Source organism: Lichenostomus cassidix, chromosome 2 (assembly GCF_008360975.1).
Source record: "Lichenostomus cassidix isolate B80296 chromosome 2, HeHo_3.0, whole genome shotgun sequence".
Taxonomy (NCBI): Eukaryota; Metazoa; Chordata; class Aves; order Passeriformes; family Meliphagidae; genus Lichenostomus; species Lichenostomus cassidix.
The window spans coordinates 125,282,819-125,297,168 of NC_139482.1; positions in this window are offsets into that span (position 1 = coordinate 125,282,819).

Genomic DNA, 14,350 nt, shown 5'->3' on the forward strand with positions numbered 1-14,350 from the left:
TGAATGAAAATGCCAACCAAGTCTGTATCAGTTTTACATCAGACATAAACAACACCAGCTCTGAGCTATTTCAGGACCTGGCTAGGATCAGTAACTAAAAATAGAGTGAACAGTTGAAGCCAGATTGTAGCAGGACAAGATTAATTCTGCTGAAGAAAAAGGAAGGTTTTTGAAAGCCTTATCAACATTCTGCCTTCCTACTCTATTTGAAGAATTTGCCCTTTTTTCTTTCAAACAGGCTATACCTTAACTTTCTGCATGACTTCTTGGTTTTAGGCTGCACAACAGCAAATCTCAGTCTTCAGCTGAATGTTCCTCCAGTAAATATGATACAGCAACACAATCCATTTCCTGCTGAGTAGACAAAAAAGTAAAATGTATCTGAGGTCAATACCTCTGAATTCTGAAATACATTCAGGCATCATGGTTTTAATAACTGAGATATAACTCTCTCTATAATATGTACATGTGCACATGCATTCATACATAAAAAGTAAGAAACTTCATGTGTTTTTGAAAAAAACTACACTTCTTGAATTGCAAATAACCCCTAAGGGTCACATCCCAGAACATCTCGTACTCATTTAATGCAGAATTGAGAAGTTTTTAATATTTTGCTTTATTGTGAATACCAGACAACTTTACATTATTACTTTGAAAAATACTTTCATGATTTAGTTTAGAAATAATTCAGTAGGAATTTAGAAAAATTGACTAAAAATTAATGTGTATAAGAAAAGAATACAAATCTTATTTCTGTATAGAGGCACATTTCTTTAGTAGATCCATCAATTCAGAAAAAAATAAAAAGAAACAAAATAAAAGAAACTGAAGATTTCTGGATTACAGTTTCACTTTGGTGTGTGTCATTTCTTCCTTGCAACTTTTATTATCTTGGACATCTTAATTTGTATTTCCCAGTCTAATCTGGGATCAATGCTTTCCAGTTCATACCTACATAACAAACTATTTCACAAACTGCAGTGGAGAAAGCAATAGAAGACATTCCCATAAATTTGTAGATTTTTTAATATTTGCATTAAAATTACATGTAATTCTATAATTGCATTTAAAAAAGGGTTGGCAGTGGAAGAATAACAAAGTCAACTGGTCTGGGACACAAACTGAATTAATACAATTCAGAACAGTGCATGAATACTTTTTCTGTACTGATAAATCAGGCCTCCTTACTCGAACAAAACAAATGAGCTGACTTTCTGCCAAGAATTTTCTGAAGTGATTTGAAGGGGAAGGAATCTGCTCTCCACCCTAAATCATTCTGTGCCAGGGAAGATATGCAGCTGCTATTGCTACAGTCTGCAGACTGTTGGCTCAGAAAAAAGCGAGCAGGAATTGCAGCTTACATGACTGTGTTGTCAGCAGAACGGGTCTTTAGACTAGGGAAAGGACAGCATCAGTGTTGATTGATGCTTTTTTCAAAACAAATGTCTAGATACTTGCTAAATGAGGACAGGATGTAATTGACCTCAATTATATTCAATTCAAGGAAAAAAAGCTAGGACTTTAAACTTAGAAGTCCTCAAAACCTAGCTTTTTTCTATAAATATTTCAATTTACATTACTATCTTGTTAGTAAATTAGTCTTCATGCTGGTGTATATATAAATATATATATCAAATAGGATCTGAAAATTTGCTGAGTTGGAAGTCACCCATCAGGACATGCGTATGCACACATACACACACCCATTATATATATAAAATACAAATTATATTAATTATATAATTATATAAAAAGGCCATATATAATCTCTAACAAGATCATGTAGTGGAAGCTCAGATCACAGAATCACTATCAAGGGCGTCATTAACTTCTTAATGACAATGTCAATCTGTAACATATGGGAACAGGAAGCAACCACTTCTCATCTTCTCCCTTTTTACTTCTCGAACAATAGGAACTTGCGTTCACACCCTTTAATGGCTAAGCCTATCCAGATAAATTTGTTCACTATGATTATGTCGACTATGCCCCTTGGGCTGCATCTTTAATGAGAGATGGAGAGCAGGACCAGGAGCAAGTTTCTGGTGAGCTTTGAGAGCTGCGAATCTTTCTTTCTCATTTTTGCCTGAGCTGTAGCTCAGGCTTGATGTGCTTTCCATCTGCTCACAAACTGCTGAGCAGCACAGAATCGTGGATGGACCAGGCTGTGGTGTTCCAAGCACTTCTCATTCCCAATCCCTCCTCCTGCATGAATTACTGCATTAGGTGTCTCTGATAGGAACTGAAGATTTATAGGATGAATCACATCAGAGATGTGGTCAGAAGACTCTCTCTAAGCTCTCAGTCAGCTGACAATAGTAGACTCTCTTGTTCTGATTCTGTCAATTCCAGCATTAATCTCAGGAAACACCAAAAACAATCCAGTACCACACTTGGTTTATGTCACACATTTATGGATATTAGAGAAGCTAATATGGTGCAACTTAACTTTCTTTCATGCATTAAAATACATTGCTTTCTGGTTTTATTAAGTATGCCTAAATTAGAGTATATATAACTTTTCAATAACTCAACACCAAACAGCAGATCTAAAGTATATGAATTTAGAGCTAGCTGGCCAGTGCTTGGATTTGCATCAGATTTATAAAGCTGTTAGGATTAATATTACCATAATAGTTTAAACAAGAAATAAGACAAAACCCATTGATTTGCTGGGCAACTAGACTGATTTACTGAGGAATGTGGAGAAATAATGTAATATAAATCACAGAAAAAAGAAGTGATAAATGGCAATGATATCTACTGGGAAGTTAAAACAGTTTACATGACACAAGATGTCTCCTCAAATAAACACAAAATCATTCAATATATTGGAATGTCTCCCAAATGACACAGAGAAAATAAAAAATGGGATTCAAGAAATAACAAGATAAAGTTCTCAAAGGTAAAAGATTTTATATTGATGACACACTGTGAGAGATATTTGAATTTGGAATATATATTCCACATTTCTTTTAAGCATTACTTAAGAAAAATATATTCTATGGAGGTTAATTACATGTTCTAACTGGCTACTTATGACATGTAACAGCAAATCAGACTGACTGAAAAGGAACATGTAGTACTTGCAAGGTCCTTGATAAGATAATGGCCATATTATTTTTTTCCAATCTAGAAAGAGTACACATTCTTATGTAATTAATATTATATTGAAAATGTATATACTCTTTTCCTTTGTGTCACATCACTTTCTGAAACTTCTGCTTTGTTATATAACCATGCATGTGCCCACACACATACACATACATGTGCATTGACTACAGAATCTTCTACTGAGTCACATACCTGCTGGAAATTGATAGAGCAACCATGGGGTAAATCAATATAGAACAATTTCAAAATTGTTCTTTCACAATGTATTTTTTAACCAGTGAAAATGTAAAGAACAATTAAAATATTTGAAAGGTTTGTAATAAATCTATTGAAGTCAAATAAAGCAAAGGAAACTCTTTTTGCAATTTCAACTAAACTGATTTAAACCATTTTATTCATACCACACAGCACAGGAGGCAAATGACAGCCACTCAAATAATAACAAGCCTTATCTAAGGTCATAAAAATTCTTTATACCTAAAATACTTCAACCAAGTTCAATTGAACCCCATACCAGTGCTGTTTACAACCTCTGACTATTAGCCAAAAAACTCAAACAACCTTGAGCACAGCAGAGTTTGAGGACAAAAGCTGTCCCTTATGTGGACAAACCAAGAAACAAAAAACAAGGACGTCACATATTCTCTGCCCTTAGTAGGGAAATTTAAAAAATTCAAAAGGCTGAAGGTATGCTTTTAAAAATCCTCCCCCTCAAACCAGCCCCTTGACAGAAATGGCTTCATGAAGTATATACATACACACATGCACACATATATATACACATTTTAGGAAAAGACAGGATGGAACCATCATAACTGTTACAAAACAAAGTGTTTTATCTATCATCTGTTACATGAAGAGGGAGTACTAACACTGTTAGAAATGTGCAGAAGTCAAAATAAAACAGATGAAGTTTATTTATAGCAAATATTAGGACTTTCATAGATGCATGAAAAACACAAACAAATTCCAAGTTACTCTAAACAATATGTTATAAAACATATAAAAATATATATACAATTGTTCGATGTCTCAAACAAAAAACCAAACAAAGGACTTAACAAAAGCATATAACTACATACAGCAAAAGCTACTTTAGGTAACAGTCCACTAATCTGCCCTTATGGGAATAAATGACACTGCTCCAACTGAATTCAGCAGGAGCAAGGTTAGAGCCTCCGGGGTGAGTAAACAGCTGTGTTGGTGTGAGCTGTATACACAATGTCAAAGCTGAACCTGTCCTTCGAACGGCTCGGTGTGGCAGACTGCTGCCAGGCGTCCTGCAGCAGCCAGGAGGCTCAGACAATGATTATGCCAAGCAGTAACCAGCATGGTCACTGTGCCCAGCACAGGTCACACCACACTGAGCAGCTGACTGAAAAAGATAACATTTTCTTAGAACCCTTAGGTGAATTCATGTTGATGACTTACCACTGGCAGGAGACAATAACTGAGACATTTTGCCAATGTTATTATCACCACTTCCCTCTCTGGTGTCCACAGTCTACAATAGAAAGCTTCTGAGTGGGTGCACTTCAGTCCAAGTCCAGAGGTTTGACCATCTGACTAATTAAACAGACCTATTTAATTTAGTGTATGGGATCCAGCTGCATATATGCCCCTCATTTTGTTCGATATAAACACACAGAAACCAAACAGGGAAGGCCACTGAAACCAGGGAAAACCACTGCTTTTAAAGAGCTACTGAAAGTAACTGCCTAAAATAATGTAATGACTTCCATATCAAAGTCTTATTTCTGTCATTCCAAAGCAAAGAGCCTGTCATTTAAAGGTGTGAGCATTAATACTTTTCTCTTAAAAGCAGTAGTAACAGTTTACAACCTCCACCATGGCAGCAATGCTGTCACTCTGAATGTCATCATAGCAGTGTAACTTTTTTCTTTTATGGTTTTTAGATCAGTCCTTGCTATTGAATCATGACAAATTATATAGTTTGTAATTTCATCTCTCAGGATTTTACCCTTACCAAAGCACAAGCCAAGTCTTGCATTAAAACAAACCTTTGCCAAAAGTATTAACTCACAAATCAAAATGCCAGCCTTTCCAATCAGTCCTACTCATTCTAATCCCATGTGCCCTACATGCTATTTTATCTAAGTGTCTTGCAAATCAAGTGCTCCATTGCACAAGGCTTCAAGAAGTGTGGGCCAGACCTTGAACAAACATTCCATCTAGATGTCCAGTCCTATTCTTGAAGTGGGCAATGACATACTTCTTGGAATTAACTAAAGAAAAAAAATACTAAACCAGATCATAGCCATTTATTAAAAAAACTCTACAGTTCACATACTGTGAACTCTACAGGCCTGAACTCTCTTGTAGATTTGAGACCTAGCAGGAAAACAGGATAGTGAACAGGGAATCAAGAAACTAGAAAGTTCTCTCTTATAAGTATTGCTTAGGATGCCAGTTGCTGTATTTCATATCCACTGGAAGTACTTTATGGATTGCATTTTTAGGGGTGGGATATTTATATGTCTGCTAACTTCTTAAGGAACTGCATACAGGATTAATCTCAGAAGTCCCTTTAGAAGTCCCCAGGATTTTCAACTCCAAAAGAAAATCACTGCTAAGAGAAATTCCATATTGTTCTTAAATATCCCCCAGTGAATGGAATCAGACATTATTTGCTCCTACAGTATATACCACCTGGCGATCTATGTTTCTAGGGCAGTACAGGCAGTGAATTGCCATTTTACGAAAAGTAACAGACTGCTTTTTTAAATGGCAGATCAAAACAATGCAGCTGCCTCATTTTTCAATGTGAAATACACAGATATGGTTCAATATCCCAAACTATTTTTAAGCAAAACCCCTAATGCTGAAGAGTTTACTGCAATTAGTTGTAACTATGGCTGTACACTCTGGAAAGGGTGGGAACACAAGCTTAAAGTAGTGACAACAACCACAAAAGTACAGGATCAATGCACGTACAATCTTAATCAGCATTACCTTAATCTTGGTTAGATTAGTTTAGCCAGCTGTTGCTTTTGTTCAAATGTTGAGATGGATAATATGGTGAATGTGCCATCTGAGCAAAATGATAGAGGACAAAGTCGACCCAGATCTCTGCCTTCTTTCAGGTTTAAACTATTGCAACATTTTTTCTTTTACTTAGCTTTGAGCTCTTAGGGAATAACAGCTATAATCCAGTTCTACACGAGCAATGAGCCTCTGAAATGCCGCAGACAAAACTTATTTACCAAACAATGCTCACTTGCATTCAAATGAAATGATAGCAGTTGGAATGTAGACGCTTTCAAATATGTCCTACCCTTCTAATTTACTTTCAAAATAGCTGAGATAAATAGGTATGTAGGTATGTTTTAATTTGTATCATGATGCCTATAGGTAATAATCAAGATAATGAGTCCCTTCACCCACTATCAGAGCACACAAACTAAAGACTGTCAGGTCCATGACCACTTCACAGGGTGCCATCACCTTAATAGGTACTGTCTGGACTGCCTAAGCAAATAAAAATGGATCCTGCATTCCACTGAGCAAAAAACATATATTGCTGACCAACAGCAAATACTAAGCTTAGAGCACAGCTATGCTTCTCAGGAGCATAAGTGGGCTATCCAATTCTGGAACAGGATTGTTCCAGATTGATTCTCCTAGGTGTAGATGCCAACAACTACATTAACTTATCAACTAAATCCCTCAGCAGGGAGATCTTGGGATTGGTCTGTGCTGCCAGAACCACTTGTTTATTTAGAGCCAACAGTGAAAGAGCTGAAATAGTTTTGGCTGTCTGCTGAACAACCCAAGATCAATGAATTGTCCTAACCAGCATAACTTAAAGCCATGAACCCGCAGGCCTGAGACATTGGAAACCAGATGAAAATGAGCCCTGAAACCAATGGAGTTTAGGTCTCTAAATTTTTTGCAAATGTACACGGTGACTCTGCATGACAGGAAACAATATGAAGTTGCACCAGTTTCTGCTTCTAAGTGAATTTAAGCAAGACTTAGTTATTTATTTCAGACTGAGACAATACTAGGCAAAAGACAGGCAGAAATCCTGCAAGCCAATTGGAAAATTTTAAAGTCTAATGGCAGGTGAGTTTTGACATTTTGAAGTGTTAGAGGCTGAACAAGGCTTGTTTGGAGCAATTTTAGATTCAAATGCTCCAAGCATGACAGAGTTATGTTTTCAGTGCCAAAGTCCTAATTGGTTTAAGCCCTACAAACAAAACAGAGTGGAAAAATATTAACGCATTAGTGCTGGTGGATCAAAAACCAGAGAGACTTCCCAAGGCCACTTTGGGAAGAGACAAGAACTGAGCGCACATTTCTCAAGTCTTAGTTCAGCATTTCCATCATAAGGTTATTTTTAAAAGACTTATTTCCCAACTAATCTTACCAATAACGCGTAGCTCAACCCCTCCCCCCCCACAAAGAGTAGGTCAAATTACCATCAGAGATAACTATCCTGAGCAGACTTTGTTTTCTCTTTCCTTGTGTTCAACTACCTAAACAAGCTCAGTCTCTCCTTGTAGATCACATTTTCTAGATGTCTGATAAAATCTGTTTGTTTGCTCTGGACTCTTTCCAATTAGTTCACATCTTCTGAAGTGCACCAATTAAGATTCGTTTTGGGCACAGCACCAGGCATATTAATGAGAATGATGATTATTAAAAACTCTCTCAAAACATTTTAGTTTCTGTACTTACAAAGTACACAAATAAGCAGAAGGAAAAATAAATAAAACCTTTTGGAAATCTAATTCTCCCAAAAGACTTCTATCACCTACTCAAGGATGCTGGTAAACAAGGTCAGATCATTACTCAGACAGTATTTGAAGTCACAGAAAGAACAAATAACTGACATATTCTGGCAAAGTCCCACAGCATCCAGAATGGGGACAACGATCTAATTCCACTGAAAGAAAAACCGTTAGACAGTCTGTCTCCACAGAATTAGAAATTCAGAAATACATAGACCAATACCAAAAACTGTCATAAACCTGAAAAATTAAAATCACCTAATTTAATGGTATTCTGACACCAGTTCCAAACTGTCTAACTTTATAGAAGTATTGCTTGATGACAATACTGTATTTATCTCAAGTAAAGTGTCTGAATTTAAGTAAAAAAAAGAAGCTGTTTTTCAGGAGGAATCTGGCTACCATATTGCCACAAGTTTAATACTAGCTGCAATAGGATGATTTTTACAAGATAAGGAGTAGTGGAGACTGAGTCATATTTTGTTCAAATGTGTTTGGGTGCAGTTTGTCCTTGGCTAAGAATAATGGTGCTCACACTCAGACCAATAGTTCTCTATGTCTAACACAGTAGTTTATGACTCCTAACATAACCAATACCAAAATTTAGGAAAAATAATCTCTCAGTTCCCTGTTACAAATAGGCTCCACCAACTTAATACAAGTTTTGACAGTTTGAAATGGTCATGTACATGTATTTACATTCATGGTGCATGATACAGTTGCACTCTTGCCCTGCACAGTCAGGCATAGTGTTCTATTCTTGAGATAAGAAAATACTCAACAGTGAAGGGATCCTATCTCAGAAACAAGGCAAGACATCAATCAAGTTACTGCTAAGCTGGAAAATACCTTATTCTGTGGTTAATAAAATCTTCTGTCAAGATGAAACTCAAGTTGTAAAGCAAAAACCAAAACTTTTTTGCCTTCTTAAAAAGCTAGCACAGACTGTTTACCTCCTCCTTACATAAGATATTCATGGCCTTCACAAAGACATCAGTTATCATTACCAATAAGAACAAATACAGCTGTTATACAATTAGGATTGTATACTAATACAATAATGTGTTCCCACTTTCTTTTAGGCTGCAAGCCACATGAAATTAATTAATGACCTGCTTCCAAGCTGTAAGTGGAAAAGCAATGAAAAATTAAATTTATCGTAATTTGTGCCCTTTCTGTCTCAAAGAGAGCACTACATAAAAGTAAACTTAAGAATGTATTTAACTCAAGGAAGGTATAATACTTGATTATTTAAACTTAACTAATCTCTCTGGCTTTTGAAAGCCTTCCTGGCTTTTGAAAGCTAGATGCCCAGGAATTATACTACCTTGTCAGAGAAAACTCCATTAGTGAGAAAAAGCACTCTGGCAAAAGCACAGAAGGAAAAAAAAGGAATAAACTAATTTTGTGTTAAAAGCGTAATTAAAAAGAGAACCCAAGATACTATTGCTGCACATCTTGATAATTCCTTATAGAAGTCTTCATAAAATTGTCAGCATTTCATGCCATCAAGTGGATTACATATATCAGAGAAACTACAACCAGTCAGTTTACTGGCCAGACCTAAGACAGTTCTTTTCCTCAGTATGTGAGTGAATGAACTCAGTGGGAAAAGTCCCTACACAGTGACTTTGCCTGATCCACTTTATACTTGTACTACAATCTCATAACAGTAATTTTCAGAAATTGGTGGTTTGTTTTCTGTTTTGCTTTGTTTTGCTTTTGATTATGAGAGAAAATAACAACAACAACAATTTTGGAATTTTAAGTGGCAGATTTTTCACACAGAAAACAATGTACTAAACTCAAGCAGACATTTCAGGCCAGCAGTGCAGGAAAACAGCCCTTTCATAATAAAAATATTGACAATGCTAAAGGCCAGAAGAGATTTTAATAACTGACCATCATAGGACAAAGAGACAACTCCACTGACAAATTATTAAAAAATAAAGCTCCTTCACAAATATCATTGGACTTGAGACTTCTGATTGAAGCCTGCCCAGCTTTGTCAGTTTTGTTTGTTGCAATAAAAAAAACCACATATTGGCTGAGTTTTGTTATCAATTATTTGTTTGCAAGTATTTCAGTATATTAAAAATGACAGTGAAACTTTAGAATCTCTTTATATATGTGTGTGTGTATACATATATATATAAAAAATTACACTAGACCTGTATGTTCAAGCTTTGCTTTTTAAAAGAAAATGCCTTCTCATCCCCATTAGCATGTAATTCAGTTTGACTGAAAATGCAATTACAACATCTTAGCTGTTGTCCAAGTCTTGTGTCTGCTCTTTGGCCACTGTCAGTGCAGCAGGCACAGCTGCTGAAAAATAAAAGCAATATCTTGGAAACAGCAAAGGCTAAGTATGTGGATCAGCAAAGGCTAAGTATGTGGATCATTCTTATGCATAACATTTCAGGAAAAAAATCCAATTCAATTGCTACCCAGAGGGTAATGTAATGGAACAAAGATAGATTTCCATATCTTTGCAGAAAGCCCAAACAGTTGTTTGGTATGAGTGAACTATTTCAGAATAACTCTGAATTATCTCTGCCTCAGAAAGGATATTATTTATGCAGAAATATACACACTTTCTTCTGCTTTTTTTTGCCATTTCCCTTTCAAATAGTGACTGATTGCCAACCTTCAGGAGTGTATAAAATCACTCAGATTCCAGGTGACTTGCCATTTGTGGTGGTGCATTTCCTCCACCACTCCTTTCCCGGCTGCAGTGTGATCCGAGAAATGCTTATTAAGCCTTACCCTTGAAAACATCACCTGGGCTCAGGTCTTTCTGACCGTACCAAAAACACTGTCTGCTCCCAGGAACTCCTAACAAGCTTCTGTTTTTCTCATGATGAGCCTTGGAAAATATTTCTCTGGGCTGAATGTCATAACATTCTTGTTCTCACACTTGCAAAGAAAGTGCTGACCCAAACTGTGGCCAAAATGAAACACTGTTGTGACTAAAGCCCACTCTTGCAACCCTATAAACAGCAGCAGTCCAAGATGAGGCCCTTGGAACTCTCCTGGGCTGCAGCAGGCCTGTGACCAGCAATGTCCCTCTGAGGGGGACATCTCCCAGAGCCAGCAAACCCTCACCTTTGCTATACCTGGAGAATTGCTGAAACACGACGTGCCCTGGGCCGATGCCCTCGCTGCTCAAGGCTCAACCCTTCATCCAGCAGGACATGCAAAAGCATCCGAAGTGAGTATCTTCACTGACCTCTGGGGGAGGCTTTTCCACAGGTACCTTGTTTTGCACTGACTGTTTCTGTCTGTGTGCATTCCCCTTGCTCATATGCTACAACAAATCTGGAAGTTAGGCTAAGTCACAGTTACAATTTAGGCTGTTTGTTAAGTGTTATTTCTCTGTAGATTGTTAAGGTTAAGCTACAAATTAAGGTATAAGTTAAGTTAAAGTACTGTTAAGTTTAAGCGTTGTTAAGCTTTAGGCTGCATTCCTTTTCATCCTTGTCTATAGTCTTTACACACACACCCCCACACCCCTAGGTGGCTTTCAGTTAATTTCTGTTTTGCTGGCCTGGATTTTGTTTGGTTTTGTTGTTGCTTTCTTTCCCTTGTTGTGCCTTAGTTGTCCTTTTTAACTAGAGTGAATCTTGCCAACAAGTCTGTTGTGCTTTGTAGTTTAATATTCAATCTGAATTTTGGCCCTTCCCTCGTTGGTGATTTTTGGGTGATCTCAAGCACACCCATTCAGGACACCATTAAAAAATTATGTTTTTAAGATCATATGGGTTCTCATTTTGTTACTACATAAATATTTTATCCCTCCCATTTCACTGGGTTGACTAATTTTCTTTGTATTTTTTAAAATAAAATAATTAAGAAAATAAACCTGTATTCCAAGAAAAATCAGCTAAATTGGTCTGTGACTTTCCTCAACATGGCAAGACTAGCATGCTCGTTAACAAAGTAAATGTGCAACATCTTGAGAAAGAGGGGAGAAAACAAATGCTTACCTTTGAGAAAGGCATGTTAATTCTCTCCTCCTAAATGAAGTTTCTAATTTCATTCATAATAAAATTTTTATCATAAGGGAACTTGCTAACTGACATTTTTATATTATTATAGATATTCAGAACAAGTTAAAAATGTTTCAGTACTTTCAAATAAATAGCTATTTTACCTGAAGAAAGTATCCAGAAACTTCACTGGATATTGCTGAAAAACCAATTTTTAATATTGTGCTGACTTACATAGAGAAACCAACTGTGTGAAAAGATCTACATCAGTCAATCAATACACTTTCTTTCCTAGAATTTTTTTTTGAAACAGGGATGAAAATGAGTCACGGTTTTGGGGTTACAAAATTTTTATTTTTTGTAGGTAAAACTGTTCTTTAATTTAACAAATTCCATGTAAATACTACTCTGACTAGTTAATAATTCCTTCATGAACACTAAAGCAGTATTTTCCTTAAATTCTAGAGAGGAAAAATAACACATCTGAAAAAGAACCACGCTGGTGTATGTTACATATTGATTCTCCCTCAGGAATAGTTAGAATTGTCAGCAGGAATAATAATGACAGAGATAATGATAATGGTTATAATAATAAAAATTTATAATACATTAATATTCTGATTTCTGTTATTCCAAAAAATCCATCTTCCATCACCTTTTTCTTTTCAACCCTGCTTTCATTTTTCGCTCACCTACAATCCAATGAAAGTAAGAAAACTGATGGGTAGTCCTATTTTCTGAAAATAGGAACCATCCCTGAGGCCATGTTCATAAAGGAGATGTTTTGTGCACAGTATTGCACATCAGTCCAGTAATTCACTCAGTGCTTGGTAGAAAGCCAAAGGAGATTCCTACAGTTCACACACAGAGATGTGCAAGATAGGACTCACCCTTTAAAAACACAGCTGATCTATTTGAGCATATCTCCCACATATATATATCTTCCACATACCTTTGCCTGTGGGAATCTCTTCGCTTGAAAATTCAGAACTAAGCCTCTTCTTCAAGGTCTTGTATCAGATAGAGAAATAACGATGGAAAGCCCTGTGTTTTCTAAACTAAAAGTCATGGACTTATGCTCATGGCAGAAGTTCATTTCCCTCTGCTGTACCTCAGACAGCTGAGACTACAGCAGGAAATACTGGGTTAGTTGCATTACTTGTGATATTGCCAATATTTTAGAGACCATGTCACAAACTGACCCACCAAAGCAACAGATATCATCTCACTGAAGGCAGAAGACAAAAGAGAGCACAAAAGCAGCTCTATTTCAAACATGTCTTTTGTCATTCCATCAGATCTGTGCTAAAAATTTTACGTGTTAAACCGAATGTGCAGGATGTGGAAGAAGAAGTGCAATGCATTTTTAAAGGCTTTTAAAGAGCAGCAGTACACTGATTTCTACAGTAAACATTGCAATGTTCTGTATTAATATTTAATTGGTTAAAACACTCCAGTATAAGTCATAAGAAAAATGAAGACTTAAAAACAACAATTTAAAAACAGTATTACTCCCATCTATGCCTAAAAGATTTAAAATAGCAAATTACATTTATACAAGTATAAATTTTATAACTAATTTTAAAATACACCATATGCACAAATTGCTAGTGAAATTTTAATAACGATCTGGGGACAACGTGTCATAGTTGCATTAAAACAGAGAATGATAAGAAAATCCAAAGTGGCAAAGTTAAAAATTTCCTAGTTTATTCCTATTAACAGTTTAAACAGTCATGGGAGGAACAGTTCACCAAGATTCCCATGTTGTTGAGGTTCATTGTCTTAAAACTGAAATGCATTTAACTACATTAAACATTGGGATTATTAATAAAGAAACAAACAAAACTATACTGTAAATATTTGGCCAAAAAAAGGACTTTTCCAAGTTGTTAAAACACATTCATGGATTTATAAGTCTATTTTATGACTAGTATACATACAATACTGCAGTCTAATTCTTATGTCCAGTTGAGGAAAAAGGAGAGAGGATTTTCAGAGACAAACAAATTCTAGGGCTTGAGGAAAAGAAGAGGGGTTTTTCAGAGATAAAAGAAGTACTAGGGCTTGAGGAAAAAAAAGGCCTTCAGGTAAGAATCTAAATAAGATCAGAAATACAGCTCAGGAGAAAGCTGAGGTTCAAGCTCTTTGTTTTTTCTTAGAACAAAAGAAAGTCATGGAAAGAGTTCTGCACAGAAATGCAATAAGTACATAATCTGTATTACAGGAAGAGAGAGCTCTCAGCTCTTAAATAAGCACGAGCACTATATGCATCACTGTAATATTAAGAGAAAGAATGCATGGTTAAGTCTCAGAAAATACAAATTTGAAGATTTCAATTTCTTAGTTTTTCTGATTAATGCTCAGAGAAGGATTAACAAAAGACAAGAACGATTTGCAGCTCAAATTGATGGCTGACTCTGGTTCACTTAGGCCATGTTCTGACAAAGGACAAACACAAATTACATTCACTTGATCATTTTCAGTTAC